The 19767-nt window shown below is 40.6% G+C and overlaps 1 protein-coding gene across 1 annotated transcript in view; it reads left to right on the forward strand.

The window, feature by feature from the left end:
• The first annotated feature begins 4339 nt into the window (after nucleotides 1-4339).
• The window catches only part of elfn1a (extracellular leucine-rich repeat and fibronectin type III domain containing 1a), a 72118-nt gene continuing 56690 nt past the window's right edge, over nucleotides 4340-19767 (forward strand). Inside the window, exon 1 of the mRNA XM_086185154.1 lies at nucleotides 4340-4882. The gene's annotated coding sequence lies outside the window, so the exon portion shown is untranslated. The remainder of the gene's footprint in view (nucleotides 4883-19767) is intronic.

Genomic DNA, 19767 nt, shown 5'->3' on the forward strand with positions numbered 1-19767 from the left:
TATGAATATATATATATATATATATCCATGTATATGTATGTATATGTGTGTGTGTGTGTGTGTGTGTGTGTGTGTGTGTGTGCACGGAGCAGCGGACTAAAATGTGCACTGTGGTGCAAATATCACCTTCTGCGTCCCCTAGGTGACGCTAGACAATACACACTTGATGAGGACACATTGTATTTTGATGTAAATCAAATGATATTTGTTTCATCAAGCTTACTTCCTGTAAACATGCGGTGATGCTATGATTTGTGATGCTATGTGTAGTCTGGTTACCAAAGTTAGATGTTCTATCACAATATCAAAATCGCCATGGTGACAAAAATTCACAATGACCCATCATCAATATTTAATGGCGTTTCTGATCAAATTTGTGATAGATCTGATGATCTGTTCCATGTATGTCAAAGTGTAAAAAAAAAGTGAAATTTCCTGTTTCCAGTGGCGCTATTTCTCAAAGTTAATGGGTTCTTCCTTTGTCCACACCAAGTCTGGTGAAAATTAGCCTCATGGTTTTTGCATGACATTGCAAACAGCCCACCACAAATGAGATTATATCCTTGGCGAAGGCATCAAGACATTCGGTTCATGTAACGCACAATTACATCCTACTGCTGCTTTTGCAGGATGCAACACTGCTGTATGTACATGTTGCATCATGTGTGTTGCAAGGATGTTGGATGTGAGCACAACCCAGTGCAGTTTCTTCCATCTGACGAGATTCAGCCAGGAAGCAGCTGAAGATATCCGTCCCATTGGCTGGCTGGTAAGATGGATCTCCTGCACTTCACAGACAGCAGATATTCCATTATATTAACCAGCAGTCACTGTCTCCTCCCCTGAATTATTGCTGGCCCTGTCACTTGCCTCAGCACCAAATTGGCTTAGCCAGTGAATGAAGGATTTAAATAATGCATTCCACCTATCTGCTGTCTTTTTTTCTTCCCTGGACTGCTTGGACTTCATTTAGTGACATTATCATCTTTTCATTTGAAAGAGTTTTACATAAGGGATTTACATAAAGAATTACCAGCTGTGTTCAGTGTGCAACAAGTGAAACTGACGGCTATAGAAATCTGTACCACTCTATTTTTTTACCTGCTGGTATATTAAAGGAAAACAGGAAATTCCAGTTTCACTGACACGTGTGTACTGTCAACGTAATTCAATATTTTCAAGTACCAGTGGGATAGCTGTTCATCTGAAACCTGTAATGAGTATTGATGGTGTGTCCCCAGTAGCTGAAATTTCATGTTTAGTTGGAATCTTTAGTAAACACGGTGTGTAACAGTAGTGTTTGGTGTACAGCCGGCAGTAAATGCAATAAAATATAACTGTTACAATTGTTGTTTCTGAGATGTTCTGATACCAGAATTTTCAATTTAAGATAGTCTACATTGTTTTCTAACAAAAAATGGGATCATACATACATATATTAAATATGTAAATAATGGACATGAATATTTGATCGATTTTTGTGGAAATAAATCAAAAATTTATGGATGCTATGGCTGAATTTTTTTAATGCTGCTATGTGGAAAATATGAGGGTTTTTTTTAACCTTCAGATAGGGATAGAAAAAAACGTTCACTCCAAATAACGGAATAAATTAACCCAAAAAAACATCTTATCACAAGACAAGGCAACATTTAATTCATGATCTTGAATCAGCATCATTAAATACAATACAATAAGTCATGCAATCATGACTATTCTAAACCTCTGCAAAAATGTATATAATTGAGCGTAACGTATTTTTCAGATGGGCGGCACGGTGGTGCAGTTGTCAGCACTGTCGCCTCACAGCAAGAAGGTTCCGAGTTCGAGCCCCGGCTTGAGCACGGGGTCTTTCTATGTGGAGTCTGCATGTTCTCCCTGTTCCTGTGTGGGTTCTCTCTGGTACTCCAGCTTCCTCCCACAGTCCAAAGACATCAAGAGGGGACGAAACTGATTGATACTCTAAATTGACTGTAGGTGTGACTGTGAGTGTGAATGGTTGTCTGTCTCTATGTGTTGGTCCTGTGATGGACTGGTGACCTGTCCAGGGTGAACCCTGCCTCTCGCTTAAAAGCTGCAGGGATAGACTCCACCTCCACCCCCCCACCCCCCCGGCAACCCTTAACAGAATAAGCGGAAAAAGATGGATGTATGTTTTTTTTCAGACTTTGTTTAGTCATTTATGAGATGAAATCTAAAGACCCAGTAATAGAGGAGACCATTTCCCAGAGCAATATCATTTACTTACAAATTTTATGTTGCGATAATGTGTGTTTTGTCCCAGAAATCATGTTGAATGTAAATTGAAGCTTTGAGATAATCCCCTGAGCACAGAAGTTTAACTAACCTGCAACACAAATGCAGAGTGGGAAAGTAAAACCTGTGTTACATTCCATAATCATACCGTCAGCAAATGCACTTGTCTCAGAAAAGCCAGCCATATCTTTCCCTCTGTACTGCAGATCCTCCAACATACATTAAAAATCTTTGATAATTTATGGAGATACTTTAATTAATGGGGAATGAAAGCTCCTTCCTGGACGACATTACAACGATCATACCTTCCAGGTAAATTCAGCTGACTAGGGACCTTCATTGTGAAACTCCATCAAGTCATCCCCATCTGCTGCGCTGCTAATATGCAGAGTCCTCATGTTGTAGCTAAATTTACAAAAAACAAACCAATTTATGAAAAGTTTGCACCCACTGCCTTCTATGACAAATCAAAATATGTGGCCTGAGAAATATTTTGTATCAGGATTGAAAGAGAAATGTTTTTTTTCTGGCTGTACCTGATCCAACGGAGACCTTTACATGACCTTTTCTTCTTTTTTTTGCCAGCTCAAGGTCCTGATATCTCACTTTTTTCAAAAATTCAGGGTGGTGTGCAGGGGCAGCAAAAGGCTCAGAGGCAACAGTGTTGGTACGGGGTCATGTATCAGGCTTGCCCTGGGGTTGTGAAGATATTAGGGAGCGTGATACAGTGTGTCTGTCATTCTCAGCGCTGCAGCTGCAGTGCTATGACTTCCAAGGCCCAGCTGTCTATGTCCACATTTCACAGCTTCAATGTGACTGCTGCAGTGAGACAAGACCTTGCAACGTCTGTGCCAAGTCCTCACACAACCACTTGCCCCCTTTCACAGGAAGAGCATCTGCAGCCTGGCTGCTGCTTCGCTATACTTGCTCAGGTCATCCCCCAGACTACGTCATTAGAGAGGACATCAGGCAGCACTCTCCATAAATTAAACCAGGGCTGCATTTTCACTGGGACGGACGGTCTGCTTTTAACCTCTGAGGCACATTCGGAATTTTCACAGATGTGGCAAAGAAGGGTTTTCAAGCCAGAATCAGATTTCACCTGTGTTTGAACAACATCAGCAACAGACATCCACAGCATTGTTCTGGTTTTATTTGCTCTGTGTATTGTCTGCTGCAAAAAATAAAAAATAAAAAAAAAAAATAAAAAAATTGGATTTTGTTTATATGTGGGCCCTAGGGTGAGAATAGCAGCTAGTGGGCATCTAGAAATACAATAGTCTTGATATTCTCAAAGAAAACCTACTTACTGCCAAGGCTTCGCTGTATCAGTCTATGGATGCAGCTCCATATGATGGGAGTATGTGGGTTCTAGCATTCAACAATTTATCACCAATACATATTGATTTATTGTCACAGGGACCAAGGCTTGACCTCTTCAGTAAAGTACTTCAAGAGCTACAGCAGCTCCTCCCATTCCCTCCAGCCCCCCCCCACCCCCCCGCACACACCCCTATTTAACCCTGAAATTTACTGACCCCAACCACCATCCCATTGTGTCAGCTATTATTGGTCTAAGGGGACTCCTTATTGACTTTTTCTACATTGCCCTATAATCAGGTCACAATCCTGTAATTTCAAAACACTGAACTGAAGTATAAACGTATTCAAGTATTATAATACAGAGTATAAATGTATGTTCTCCCACATTTGGCCAATAACACCCGCCCCCCCCCCCCAAAAAAAAATAAATGACGACATTGACATATCAAGAACCTCTTCTGATTATACCCCCCCCCCCCCCCCCCCCCCCCGGAAGAATGATCACATTCTCCTCCTGCAATAAAGAATGAAACATATGACCACCACCACCAGTCTGGGAAATTGTGTTATTCAAACCCCATTTCCAAACAATCACAAAAAAAGAGAGAAAGTTTGCTTCTCGAATTCGAACCCTGAAGCCCATGTGTGACGTAGTTGCCACTTTCAACCCCCTTTTATTCAGGTTCTCTCTCTCTCTCTCTCTCTCTCTCTCACTAAACACAGGCTATCACGCGTTTCCACTTCCACTGGGGGAGTTGCCTTCTATGTCGAACCCGCCACCATTTATAGCCTCGCGGTGACAAACAATCTAATTATGAGATTTAAACTTTGCCTCGGCTAGACCGAAGGATCCACCGTCCTCCCTCTTGCAGTTTCTGTCTTTTTTCTCTCTCTCTCTCTCACCCCCGTAGTTTTTGAACTGATACAGCAGCTTACCTACCAACCCGCCTCTTTTGATTGTGGTTGAACCCCCGGTGTGATAGACAAACCCGAGCAGGGCTCCGGGTCTGTTCAGCGGCGGCGGCGGCAGCACAAGCAGAGGCGAGTGGTGCCTCAACCCAGAATTTAATGGATCTGTGAGGCTCTCCCTCGACGCACTGCTTTTTTTTATTTTCTAATTTTGGTGTCTTCAGAACCGAGAACAGATGGGATTTTTTTCTTCTTCTTCTTTAAAATCTGTATTACCTAACAGAAATATCTCTCTCTTTTAAATTAAAAAAAAGAAAAACTGGTGGTGACATATTTAAAGCGGTCAGCGTTGTATCGATCCGAAGAATCTGCAGCTCAACGATCGTCAAAGCAGGTAAGCTCTTACACTTTGCCTGGATTTTCGGTGGTTATTTATTTATTAAATCTCACAGTTTCCAAACAGCGTGTTTCTTTTGTGCATTCGCCAGGGACAACAGCGCAGGACAAATTCCCTGATAGTCTCGGTGTGGTATAAGCCGACTTGAGTATACACACTAAATTCAACAGCTTACAGCCAGGCGTTTGCTGTTCGTGCAGCTCTTTGCAGGCTGGAATTCAACTGTTACCGGGACACGAGTGCACTCCCGCTGCAGATGACCACCGTGAAGTTTCTTTAATATGTTTCATCTGAACTATTCGTGACATTTAACACTTGTATTTGTTCCGGAAACATTGATGAGGCTCAAGTGAAACAAAACAACGACAACAACAACAAAAAAAAGAGGAATGAAACTGTAAAAGCTCAAGCAGGTTTGAGATCAGCACCGCGGCCAGCTGCCCGGCCGCTGCTCCGCCGCCGCCACTCAACTTCGACAACCACTAGGTGTGTTTCTGTAGAAGGGCCCTGGTGTGAAGATTAGCACTGATTATTTCTTTAAAAAAAAAAAAAAAGCCGTTCTGTTACAGCATTGAGATTCACAGTATAACAACCGGATAAAACCCTCACAAGAGTAAAAAAAAAAAAAAAAAAGCTCAGTTCCTACAAATGAGTGGGCTACATTTCAAATAATAACCACTGCGTTGCTTTAATCTATCAATGTTGTCATCACACAGTTTGCTGCGCAGCCTCGCTCAGATAAGCTGAGGCTTTTGCAGCGTCTGTGCCATCTGTCTTGGACATGCATACAATATACTGCACGCTAGAGGTGTTGATATGTTTGACACAACCCTGATTAGGAACGGATTTCTTTTCTTTTAGTCAGCAGGGGGCTTCAATCCAAAGCTATGAAGTCAAATGACAAGTCGGAAGAGAAAGAGGTGGGGCTCCCTGGTCCCAAGTATTCAAAAAAATAATAATAATAATAATGTTGAAACAAAGCCAAGTTTAATATGAGCTGCACCTGCTGTCCCATAGCGGTCCAAGACTCATACGAGCAAATCACTGCTTTTCCATTTAGCCGCAACATAGAAGTGCAATATCATTCCTGCTTTGATTGGACAATACAACATTTCGACGCAGGGAAGTGTTGAAGATATGGAGCTGTCTAATGCCAGTGAACTGCAGGAGTTGTATTAATTGGCAGTGGTCAGTTCATATGGAGGATAAGCCCCCAGCTTAGCCGTTACCATGCGTGCAAATCACTTCTCGCAACTTTCAATGTAAGAGTTTGAAAACATCCCGTTTTGCTGCTGTTGCTAAAGTGCTCACTCTCTTCCTTTCTCTCTCTCTGTCTCTCTCTCTCTGTCTCTCTCTGTCTCTCTCTCCCTAGCTGTAGCCTTCACATTTCCCTTTTCCTGTCCCCGTCTCCCTTATCTTGATTATGCAGCTGGATGATTGAGTCAGCTATTTTGTATGCAAGTTGCTTTAGCTTGGCTTCTTTGTGGAGAAGAGAGAGAGATCGTGCAGAGGATACTGAGGGAGAATTACACAGCTTCTCGTGACGATGAGGAGTGGAAAAGACGAGGCTGCCCTGTTCTATAATTTGCGGGTTGAGAGAGATAGATATCCTTAGGGGACGGGGGGGGGGGGGGGGGGGGTATTTTGGAAATAAGACCAACCTGTATAAATGGAAATGGCAGCACAGATTACAGCATTTCACGGCTGCAGATGACCTGAACAGCAGCATCTCAAGATCTTTTCAAACCATGTTAGTGTGATATAAATCTCTGAATTGAAAATGATTGAGCTCATTTTGTACTGTGAGCACTTATTTCTGTGGCGCTGTGGAGCGAAGTGTGCAGAAATGGTCTGATAGTGGGTGGGTTGGTGGTGATGGGGGTTTAAAAATGATTTACAGTTGCGAGCTCGCTAAACTGCTCATCTAGATGGTTGATTGACAACTGTCACCTGTTTTTTTTGGTTTTTTTTACTCCAGTTGAGGACTTTTTTCATCTGATTGGATGACTCCTTTCCTCTCAGCTTCTTGTCTGCAGTTACAAACCACAAAACAAAACAAAAATCATTTCCTTTTCTCTTCTGTTAGTATTTTTGCCTTTATGTGTGTGTCATGGTTTACTATGGAGTCTGATCATCATGATCATCATGCAGGAAAGGAAGGAAAGTAAATAATGGTGATGTACAATGCAAGGCAAAGACTTCTCCCTTTCAAATGTGCTGTCATGTTGTACAGAAGTCGGCGAGGTGAGCAGAGATGCAGTTGTTACATGGTTAACTGTGTAAAGGGACCAGCGCTGGGAGACATATGGTACAACAGCTCGGCTTTCTTTCCACTACCATAAACATTCAAACGACAACTTCCTTTCGCTTCCAAAGTTGCTGCGTTACCTCTGTCTCAAGTGTCCCGTGTGATGTTCACCTTTTTAATAAACCTCTTGAGCTCCTTCTGCCTCTGTGGTAAAGCGTGGTAGTCAGGAAATTAGTCACAGAGGGAAAACAAAGGAACAGGAAAAAGGATGGAAACTTAATTTGTTTTCCAGCGAGCGTCTGAATTGAATGCATGATATATAGTTATGTTTGTCAAGGCAAAAGCCCACATAGAGTAATGTTATTACACTGAATCAAAGACGGGAATAAAAGAAATTCACTTGAAGCATTTCTGAAATACATGTCATGAGTTTGTTTGTTGGTTGCAGAGCTGTCAGCTGCGTTTTTCTTTTTTTTTTTAAACTATATTACAATTGCAAAGCAGGTTTCTTTTTTTTTTCAGTCTTTCAAAATCAGGTTTTGTAGTGGTAGGATTTGCGAGGAGCTCCCTGTAGTGAAGGAGAGGACCATCAAGGATGCTGTTTTTGCCTTGAGACAGCAGACATGAGAAAAAGAACATTATTGACAGTAATTTAACATTCAGGGAAAGCAGACAAATGGTTGTGGATTTCCAATATCTAAAAAAGGTTGTAACTAGCAACCTGAAAATGACTTTTAAAGTCAGTATTTTATGTAGCAAGAGACATACCTTTGCTGACATGATATCTCCGGGAAAGCATACAAAAAAAAAAGAAAAAAAGAAAAAAAGGCCAACTTCTCATCGGCAGCTTGTGAGTCATTAAGTGCACATTGGCTTCACAGAGCCGCAGCTTGGCCTCGTCGCAGGATAGAATGTGTTAGAGTTTACTCAGGGGAGTTTATTGAAAATGGTAGCGATCGCTCTTTGGATTCCAGACATGTTTCAATTTGAAGGAAAAAAAAACAACAACACATGCAGGGTGTAACCAATATTGCTTTGATTTCTTCTTCTTACTAACCTCGTATCAACTCAGTAGAAAATGAGCCTTTTTATAAGGATTTTTACATTACTCTTGGAAAAACTGATCGTCCCTCAGAGTGAAGGAGTATTGGAATGAGCTACATGTAGTGTTTGCAGATTATAGGGCTCAACCCAGAGATGTAGGGATTCACTCAAGGGTCGGATTCACTCATTATTAATTTAAGAGTGCACAAAAATTAATCCAGAGTGCCAGAAACATGTCTGTGTGTTTCCCCAGCCACCTGCAGGCTGTCTTACCCTAGACTTTAGGAAACAAGCAGCACAAAATGGCGAAGGCATATTGAACATTGCTCTGTCTGTTCCTCGCAATCGTCTCTGCAAAGTAATTAGATGCTGGGATGCAAAACACCATGGCGGTGTATCTGCAGGCACTTGTTCAATGTGATGGATATACAGTGTACGGGAGCCCATTAAAGCTGGCAGTATATAACTGTTATATCAATGCTCACTAGAAGATGTTTTTGGTTTGTGTGTGTGTGTGTGTGTGTGTGTGTGTGTGTGTGTGTGTGTGTGTGTGTGTGTGTGTGTGTGTGTGTGTGTGTGTGTGTTTTGTCTTAGAAGTCCCCAATCACCTTTGCTAATTTCATGCTTTTTGTAACATCAAATTATGAAAGAATCAGGCTCTGGCCTGTGTTTGTGTGTGTGTGTGTGTGTGTGTGTGTGTGTGTGTGTGTGTGTGTGTGTGTGTGTGTGTGTGTGACATTTTCATTAGTGCACAGTAGCAGACAGAGGTTTCCAGCTCCAAATACAGCTCTGAGTTGAGTATAGAGATGTGTTACATACGTAGGTCTGACAGGTTCGTACACAACACGTCCCCTGGGCATTCTTCACGAACACAAACAACAACACATGACGAGAATATCGGTGTTACAGGCTTTTGTTGTGTTGATGAAATTGAACTCTTATTTTTTCCATCTGTTTTCCCATTTGAATTTTCATTTATTGTGCAATAAAACAGAATGGATTTCCAATTCAAACAAACCGATTTGATTGTAAATCTACAAACAAAACAAGTCTTTTATTGGAGGTGGAATAAAGTTGTGATTAAAAACGTGTTAATGCAAATCAAAAACTTTCCTTTGCAAATCTTGCCACCAGACATGTTTTCAAATCGCACATCAGAGGAAGTTGCACCCAAGTACATGGTGGAGGACTGTGACATTAGCGAAGCAAGGACCCCTCCCCTGCCTATTAAGGCAGAGACATCAGAGCGCCATCTGGTGGGAACAGGAAATAGCTTCTTTTTTTTTTTACACTATGATCGACTCCTAAGTGGGTTGATCAGATCCATCTCATATTTGGTGAGAAACAAAAGCACTATGGTGATCAGTTACCATGGAGACTGTGAGTTTCTGTTAAATGGTGTTACCATGGTGAAGTGGCCAATTTCGCTGTATAATTCCACATGGTCAAATACTTTCCCAACTACTATACTTTCTTCAACGCTTGATAAAAGTCCCAGCTTGAAGAAACCTACAAGTTGAATTTAGTGCCACCCAGAGGTAACGAGAACTTTGACTTCAAAATGACCCTGTGTTGTCTTCATGTCAAGCACATAAAAACACTGTCCTCTCCAGCACCATTTAGTCAGCGTTGCTTTCTGCACCACACATGCATTCGTCTGCTCTCTCAGGAAAAAAAACAAACAATTATGATCATGTTCCGTGCCCTCTCACTCTAAAGAACAGCTAGCATCTAGTATGCTAATGTTCTTATTGGAAATCATTTGTCAAAGGCCTTTCCTTCACAGTTTGACTTTCCTGGAATTATTCTTTGCCATGCATTAGTATTCTCTAAAGGGTCAAATGCTGTAAGTGGCAATCATCATAATTACAGTCACTAAAGCTATCGGCTGTCGTTACGTGTATCGTGGATATTGCTGCAATTGTTCTTTTTCCTCAGTCAAAATCATGCCAGAAAAGTATCTCAACGCAGTGGAATATGGTGACTGTACTCCCTGTACTGCTACTTGATCTGGATAATGGTGAATGGAACAGAATTAAGTCAGGTTTTTACGCTGAACACAGCTGCACCTCAGAATTTGGAGCTTTTGTCTTTTAGCAAACTGCAGTGGAAGGGGATGTGCTCAATCAAAAGGGAACGCATAAATAAATCACACATGAACTACTGAAGAGTTTTTTTATGGATTCAAGCAGCTGTGAGTGGACATTCTCTCAGGTTTAAATGATGACTATCTGTTATAATAGTTTTTTTTATTGGATGTAGCTAATTATCTTCATATTGCTTTACCGTCTAATGTGGAGCAGAGAAATATTTTAAGTGATCAGAGTGTGCGTCACAGGTACAAGTTATACGCTGCACAAAAAACACACACACAAACTTTCCCTCTCATTGAAAAGACGGAACACCAATCAGATTAATTGGCTCCTTTGGGAAATAAGAAACTCATAAAACTGCAAATTCCACCAAATAAGATAATATATTGAAGATTGTGAGCTGTCAGTTGTTCAAATTAAAGCTATTTCATAAGGCAAGGCACGACATCCTCTCTTTTACATCTTCTGTTTGGATAATTAGATAAGATTTCGGTTACAAAAAGTGCTAAAGCGTGCAGTTGATTAGAGGAGTGATCGCTTATGCATCAGCATGATTAGGCAGTTTCCTTCCGTTACGGAATTCAAACTTAAGATGAATGATGCTCCGCAAACAAGGCAGCGAGCGCATGCTACAAAGATTCATTAAATGATGTGAAAATTGTTGAACAGTCAGTAGGTGAAACATAATGAGTCATATCGTGATAATTAATAAACTTATTTCCTATGGATATTAATTTCTGTACATTGTAAAGTAATTAACCAATGATGATAACTTGTTAACTTAAGTTTTCCCTGCATATATGAAGCACAGTTGTGTTTTTTTTTTTGTCAGTAATGTGCATTTCTTAAGTGCTTTGACCTGCAGTATTTCTATTCTGTGCATTTTGATGAAGATCTTTTGTGCCATAAGCAAAGCCTCTGGCGCTGTACACCAGAAATCTGCATACCAAAATATTCAGCATCTCAAAAAAAAATCTAAATTGAATTATTTTACTTGTTCAGATTTTTAATGTTAATTTATAGAGTACACTTGCTTGCAGTACAAGTCAAATCACTTTGCCCTAATGCAATAAAAACACTTTTTTTAATATATAATTTTATTTAGTAAACAAACACCACTGTCTAGAAGCTCCCACTGTTCCCTGTTTCATATTGATTCACACACACACACACACACGACAGCAACAGACGAGACATGAGGGTGTTTTTTTAATCTGTTTTCAGCCTGTAAACAGTCACTCTGCACAGTTTTCCTTCTCCAAAATGAATCATTCAACCATCAGCCGAGCTTGTCTGCCTCTGTGACAGACAGGCCTCCTGTCAATCTCAACCCATTCAAACAAACAACTACAACATACTGACTTTGTTTGACTTTATTAGGCGGCTGAACTGCAGAAAATATAGCTTGTTTTTCACGTTCAAAGCTTAAAACGTTTGCATTTTTTATCCAGAAAGGCCAAATGATAGCATACGGTGACATTTTCAAACTTCTTCTTTTGAAAAAATATGAGATCTCTTGAAGGAACACCCCAACTTTTGGGGGAAATTTGCTTATTTAGTGTGATGATCAATGTGCATAAAACAAGTCAGTATATTATATCTGATGACTCTTGATGGAGGGATGCTGGGAGATCATTCACATGTGAATCCATGTTGGTGGCTCTACACTACAAGGGATTGCTATTTTTTGTAGTTTGTTTTTGTTGTTGAACATAGGCCAACTTCCAGCTGCTCATTAGTTACTTGTCTGTCCAGCTTGAAGAATGACTCATGTAGATAACAATGAGGTTGCATTGTTCTGCTGCTTACTGCCTTGTGCAGCTGATAATTTAGTCCTTTTCTGACAAATTGTCTAAGAGCATTGAATAATATCATAGATACTATCATCTATTAGTTGAATTTATTTTGTCATGATACGAGGCAGTGTTTATTCTGTCATGTTGTCAACTTTGACTGACAGTTCGGTGGGCGCAGTATGTTTATGACTGTAATTAAGTTTGTTTTTGTTGATAATGCTTCTGTAACTAGGGCCAACGAATCCTCCAACTCAAAAGATCGTATGAGTCATTAAATGAACTTTCTCCTGCAGAGCCCTCTGACATTTTGCACCACAGGCAATCTCATGTCCCAAACCCACAATTACCCATATTTTACATATCCCCATTCCAGCCCGGAGTTACAAACCCCTTTCCAATCAGAGTGTACTTCTTAACTCAACTGGTTGATTGTGACCCCCACCCCCCTCCCCCCAACCTCTTACCAAGTGAACAAACATTTCTGTAAGTGTACAATCATTTGAAGTGAAAGTCAAGGATACAAGGAGCAATCATATGATCAATCCAAGACTCGGTGACACTTAGACGTTGTCTCAAGGTTGTCATTGCATCTTTCCTCACATCACAAACAACCACGCTGATGTACACTTGTCTGATTTTCAAAAATACAAGAATGTCAAACATGACCAGTGTCTTATTTACTAATGATCAGTAGTTGGGTGGACATTAGTATTATTCTTCTAAGAAAGATGGGAGAAATGTTGCATGCTATGTGTCCATAAAGAGATAAAAAACACTCCAAACATCTACGACAGCTGCTATGACATCAAGTCTTTCAGTTACCAATAAATGTCATGTCTGTGAGCATCTGCAGATACTTCAGAGCACTGACGACTGAAGATGCAAAATTGCATCCGTTTTGTTAAAGTGGTCTCTTTAAATCAATATGATTCTTTGTTTAAAAATGACTCTGCTATTTTAAAAGTTAAAGAAAGCGATATAGTGGATCGGTCTCTATTCTAAACTGTAGTATGCCAGCTGTTCTTGGAAAACCAAAGACAAAAAAAGAGGACAAGAATATGATTAAAAGATTACACATGTATTGATATGTGTTTGCCTGGAGTTTGTAAAACTACAAGAAAAGAATCCATTTTAAATGCGTAAAGATACAACTGACTGAATGGATATAAGGAACATGCCGGGTTGTTTTAAGAAATTTTCTTATTGCAGTTGCCCCAGAGCCAGTTACTGATGGGTTTAGATCAATGCAGTGGAATCAAAAGGCCAATATTTCCTTTTAAACATGGTGGAGTAAAAGTATGAAGTCTACTAAAATGCATAAACTCTACTAAGAAGACATCATGACACTGCACTTAGGAACTTGAGTAAAACTACTTTCCACCACTGCATATTTGTGGGGGTTCGCTATCTGCAGTGCCCTCTATTTTAATGTATAACACACATACAGACCATATCGCCTCCATTCATACAGATTTGAACACAAAACTGATTATTTTCCATGAAATTGTATTTGAAATGTGTTGTGACACTTGTAATTCCCATTTACAATGAAGAATTATGCCTTTCAAAGATTGCAAGTGATTTGTGGCCCCTGTCGTAACAGCCTCTTGACTCACCGTGCGGTTGGTGCAACAGAAGGCTTTTATCTCACAACAATCACAGCATCTGCTTTACAATTTAAGTTTTGTAGTTCTGCTTGCTGAAATGCATCTGAGAAAAAAAAAAACCTAACTCCCCTCACCCTTTTTAGATTTCGGCCATCAGACTATTTTATTACAGGGCAATCAGATTTCTATTGAATCTGTTACTGAAACTTAAAGCAGTAAACAGAGGAGAGTGTCCCTGGAGTATTTAACTCCCTTTCACTTCACCATTTGAGCTTCTATATCAGATAAAAAAGTTTCACGAGCTGCATTTAATGAGAAGATGACTGCTTTTAAGGCCAGCTGAGACCTGCAAGTTGTAAATAACATGGTGACTGACTCATCAATAGTTTCATCAGCCATATGTCGAGCCTTTGCAACCTGCTGACGACCTTGATTGTTGTGCTTTGCGGATCAGAGGCCAGTTTAGAAAGGAAATAATCAAATAAAGCGTCTTCTGATAGCTATTGACTTTGTGTGCAAACTGCCAGAAAACCTTTAATGCATCGCTACATCTCAACTTAAAAGCACTTCTATCGCCGCTTTTGAAGTTGTGGATCTTAAATCTAACTTGCCTACGTAGGCACATATGTCGTGCCATTATTGCAGGGTGCAATGTGTTCTGCATGCAATGACATTTCTGAATAGAAGTACCTAATTTTTAATCATTAATACTGGCTAAATCTACAGATTGTCACTGAAGAGAGTGTTGATGGGATATCGTTGCCATAGAAACTGCCTCCAAACTTGGAGCAAACATACTAGCATCTACTTATAAAAAATGTGCCAGTATTCACACCATTAGCAGGCCACAGTGTACCATGACACTCATACTGGAGAGCGCTACTGGATACTTGACTTACTGTTCACTGACACTATCAAAAGGCTTTAATATGATGCAAAACATTCAAAGGGCCTCATTTCTATGCAGTCATTTACTTAATGAAGTCTTGAATAGGCCGCGGTGTTAGTACTTTACACAATGACTTGCACAAGGGACCTAGAAACAACTAACATGATAAATTAATTAAAGACTCGCTGTTTGTTAAGAATCCCTCTGAGTCACTTGTGCCTCTATGTTTGTGACTGATTAAACGATGCAGTGGAAAAAAAAAGTGCCCTTTACAGAGAAGATTGATTGCTGAGCAACGAATACGAGGCTGGACTTTCAAAGCTGAGCCGGGCCACATCAACCGAAAAAAAAAAAAGAAAAAAAAAGACTATATCTGGTGCGCCCAGAGCAATGAAGTCAAAGTTGCACTCTGCCAAGTTCTGAGAATGCTGTTACCAAATACTACAGATCATGATCCAGATCGGATGCAAGACCTTTCTTGGCAGCCTCCTTACTGCTTACAGCAGCGAATCGGAAACACATCAATATTTACCTGGAAAACTGCCATGCAAAGAGTCTTGAAACAACAGCCAGATGAACAACATCTTGTGAATATAACTTATTTCTCCCGACAGCTGATGGGATCGTAGACAAACGTCTCGGTAGCACGAAACACTTTTGCTTACATACTTTTCTTTAATGATTATTATCCACCCTGACAGCTGGCAAGAAATGCGGTCCATCCCCAGCTGCAGAGCATCAATCTGACGCTCCACCTGTTGTCTCTTCACTCACGCTCTCCATCGCTCATTAAACAGTGCTGCCTTTCAGGGCGAATCAGCTCAGCCTGGTGATCACCTACTGTGAGACCGGAGCACTGAGAGAGAAGGGATCTGGGGTGCCAGATTGTCAGGCCTGTGAGGTGTTATTCTTCAAATAAATATGGAGATTATGTGTAAAGCCCATGTGCCAATTATGCTTTCCCACTTCTTTAGTAAGAACACTTGGAATTCTGTGTGAAAGTAAGCACAATGAAAACACTGACACTCTCTTATGAGTCGATTAACTTGTGTTGAATAAAATGGAAAAAAAAAAATTAGCAATCAGGAAGTGTGTTTCCCTCACACCCACGGTGGAAGCATTACAATAGGTGATTTGTGTGAGAGGACAGACTCTCTCCTTCCTAGTTTGCAGACAAAATGTCAATGGCATGCATATCCTCACTTTGTACGGTGCTACATCATCGAGGTGTCACTGCATCTGCTGCCTTGATAAAACAAAATAGTCTTTTTTTCATGCAGAAGATGATGGTTTATGTCAGTTGGTGTTCATTAATCATTTGCCGCATATTACTTGGTTATTCCGATTAAAATTCATTGCTCGAACTCTAGACATTGAAGAGTTTTTCCCATATATTGTGGTAAATATTCTCCTGAAACATTTGTATGATACAACAAGTTATGCACAATTTTTCATGCGTTATCCTACAAATGTCCAGCAACACTAACAGTCAGTCAACCCCTGCAATAAAAACCTCAAACAAAATGCAGGAGATCCCTGTTGTTCTTAGTGAAAAATGCAATATCTTAAGACAGGAGGGACATTAAGGTCTGGCCAGGGTGAGGGGAAGATTGTGATTTCGTTAGAATTAGAAATAAATAAATACATAGATAAAAAAAATGGCTGCGAAAGATCAATTGTCAAATGACAGTCTGACCTCTGACCTCCCAGCATCACAGTTGTGCTCAGTTGTGGTTGTAATCTGTTTTCAAAGGAATCGTTTGTCACCAAATTTCTCCCTGTGTCGGCAAAGATTTGTGGCTCCATCACTGTAGTTTTCAATCCTAAACTCTGTTCAGCTTACTTTTGTGTGCACTGAATTTAAATCAAAAGCTCTGTTGGTTTTCTGTAAAAAAAAAAAAAATCACACAATGGAAAGTTACAGCCTGTAAAATTCAGAAACACTGAACAAAAATTGAAGCAAGTCGAGTCATTTTTATTTATATAGCGCCAAATCACAACAAAAGTTATCTCATGACAGTTTACAGAGTACCACCCTCCTTCAATGAATTTGCACCCAACAATTCTCCTTCAGCAAACACATCCTGCAACAGCGGTGACGAAAACCTTCCTTTTAACTGGCAGGAACGTTGAGCAGATCCAGACTCAATGGGGACGGCCTTCTGCTTTGACTGGTTGGGGGGAAAGAGAGCAGGAGAGCGGGGCAGAGACAAAGACAGATAATGGAGGAAGACAGATATGCAGGAGGAAAGAGTGGGACAGAGATAAAGAGAGAGAGAAAGGGAAGAGGCTGATGGACAGACGGGGTCGTGAGCAGGTGGAGCTACGGGTGGCAGCTTGAGCCTCTTCAGGTCTGCAGCCTCCTCCAGCAGCACCCGGGATCTGGGATGAGGGGAGCCCGAAGGCTCCGGAGAAGAAGACGTGTTTGTAATACGTATGAGTATGATTTATGTATGACACATATAGGAGGACAGAGAGGGAAGAGAGGAGGAGAGAGAAGCCCAGTGCACCATGGGAGATCCCCCAGCAGCCTAAGCCTATGGCAGCATATCTAAGGGCTAGCCTAAGCAGCCCTAACTATAAGTCTGATCAAAAAGGAAGGTCTTTAGTCTGCTCTTAAAGGTCGAGAGGGTTTCTGCATCCCGGACCGCAACTGGGAGACGGTTCCACAGGAGGGGAGCCTGATAGCTGAAGGCTCTGGCTCCCATTCTACTTACTAGAAACTCTAGGAACCACAAGTAACCCTGCATCCTGGGAGCAAAGAGTTCTACCTGGATAATAGGGGACTATGAGCTCTGTCAGGTATGAAGGTGCCTGATTGTTGAGGACTTTGTATGCTAGAAGAAGACTTTTGAATTCTATTCTAAATTTGACAGGGAGCCAATGCAGAGAAGCCAGTACAGGAGAGACATGGTCTCTTCTACCAGTTCTTGTCAACACTCGGGCAGCAGCATTTTGGACCAGCTGGAGAGTCTTTAGGGACCTACTGGTGCAGCCTGATAGGAGGGAAGTGACAAAGGCATGGACTAGTTTTTCTGCATCTTTTTGAGACAGGATGTGTCTGATCTTAGTAATGTTTTGTAAATGAAAGAAAGCAGTCCTAGAAATTTGCTTAATGTGGGCATTAAAGGACAGATCGTGATCGAAAAGAACTCCTAGGTTCCTTTCGGTTGTGCTGGGGGCCAAGGTGATGCCTTCCAGGGTACCTATCTCATTAGATAGGGTGTCTCTAAGGTGTTTTGGGCCCAGGACAATGACTTCAGTTTGATCATAGTTTAATAAAAGGAAATTATGGGTCATCTAAGTTTTTATCTCCTTTAGACAGGCCTCCAGTTTAGTCAGCTGATTTATTTCATGAGGATGCATTGATAAGTACAGCTGTGTGTCGTCAGCATAGCAGTGAAAATTAATTGAGTGTTTCCTAATAATGTGACCGAGAGGAAGCAGATAAAGGGTGAAGAGGATTGGTCCAAGCACAGAGCCTTGTGGAACACCATACATGACTGCAGTGGTTTCCGAGGGGTTATCATTAATCAGTACGAACTGAGATTGACCTAGTAAATATGACCTGGACCAGTTTAGTGCAATTCCTTTAATGCCAATGACATATTCCAGTCACTATTAAAAATAAACAATGAAGTCAGCCATCTTTTCCTCAGTAATTTGCAGCATGCAGATAATAATGGAGGTGCGTTCGCAAATTCAATAAATGTCCTTCAACGAGACGAGTTGTAGCTCTGGCTCGTAGGACAATTTTCAGGAGCTAGATTGAGCAAACAGACAGTTCAAGTATTAGAGCAGATAGTTTTACTCTGTCATTGCTCATTTGTATTGTTTTGTTTTCCCACTTATCCTAATGCGCAATGCATTTAAATCTGAAAAGAAGAGAGAGCAAAGATAATTGCAGAGCCAGTGATATCCAACATGAACAGAAGGCGCTAAGAGAGCAGATATAAACATAAAAGGGTGGAATTAATTTAGGATATAAAAATGTGAATACAAGCAGTAAATGTCATTCATGTGTGTCAACACACATTTAACAGAAATGCAAGGGTGACACAAGCTTAATACACAATGCATACTGTGTAACATTCATCTTTAAGATGGACTGTTGAGAGTCCATCATTTGCCGTCATCTGTCTGTATTTAGATTTGGCCCAACCACTTTAGGCAAAATACAGGTGCCAACAATCTTCACATTTACAATCCACAGCCAAAACCACTGGCAAATCCTACATAGACCTGACAAAAAGACATTAAAGCATGTTTTCATCTGCTGTGATCTGTGAAACCTAGATAACATTATGTGGAAAATAAGCCTAGAAAATAAGAGGGATCGATACAACAACTAAATGAGACGGAAATAACGTGACAGCTCTGGTGTGCAGCTGCTCTTGTGCACAAAGGGTTTCACCAGTATTTGTATGACTTGCATGTGTTTTGATTCACTGCTGCATGTCAGAATCACAGTTCATATTATAGCCTCTTGAAATTATAGTCTCTCAGCTCTTCATGCAGCTCCACAATAATTTGGCCGATCATACGATGTCATCTCACGGCATGTGAGGACCTGTAATGATTAGGTCCAGACCTGAGTATTTTCGTGTCTGTATCATTGCTGTTGAATCAAGAGCTTCAGGTATTTCACTATTTTCATAGCAAAATAAAACATCTGCTATCTTCTATCTTGTGACGGAGAATAATAGGTATGCTGTGGATAACCACTTCACTTTTCATAAATCAATTTTTTATTTGTCTTCCAACCTCCTTCCTTTTGTATCATAGTTATTACATCCAAAATATCAAGATCGAGAGGGAGAGAGAGAGAGAGAGAGAGAGAGAGAATCGCGGTGCCCTGGTGGTGAAAGTTCTCGTCAGTGAGTTGATGAAAGCCTCATGGTGTCGGGCCATGGAAATAACTTGCAGTGAAAGGTTGGGCAGAGAGCTCATCTCATGACATAATGTACCCAGATTCAGCAGAGTTTTGTTCAGAAGAATAAAGGTAATAAAATACTGTGTACTTGCATGACACAGACCACTGATATGAATAAGAAGAATACTCTGTCTCTGACTTGGAACTCAAACCTTTAAAACTGCAAATGCATAAATGGTGATTCCAGATCTTTGGATTGAAATAGTTCAGTTTGTTTTCACAGAGAAAAATCCAAATGAACTGAAACCTGTCTCTATAAACTATGTATGCAT

This window comes from Aulostomus chinensis, chromosome 18, assembly GCF_037954235.1.
Source record: "Aulostomus chinensis isolate RoL2024-O1b breed Wild chromosome 18, RoL_Achi_v1.0, whole genome shotgun sequence".
NCBI classification, from domain to species: Eukaryota; Metazoa; Chordata; class Actinopteri; order Syngnathiformes; family Aulostomidae; genus Aulostomus; species Aulostomus chinensis.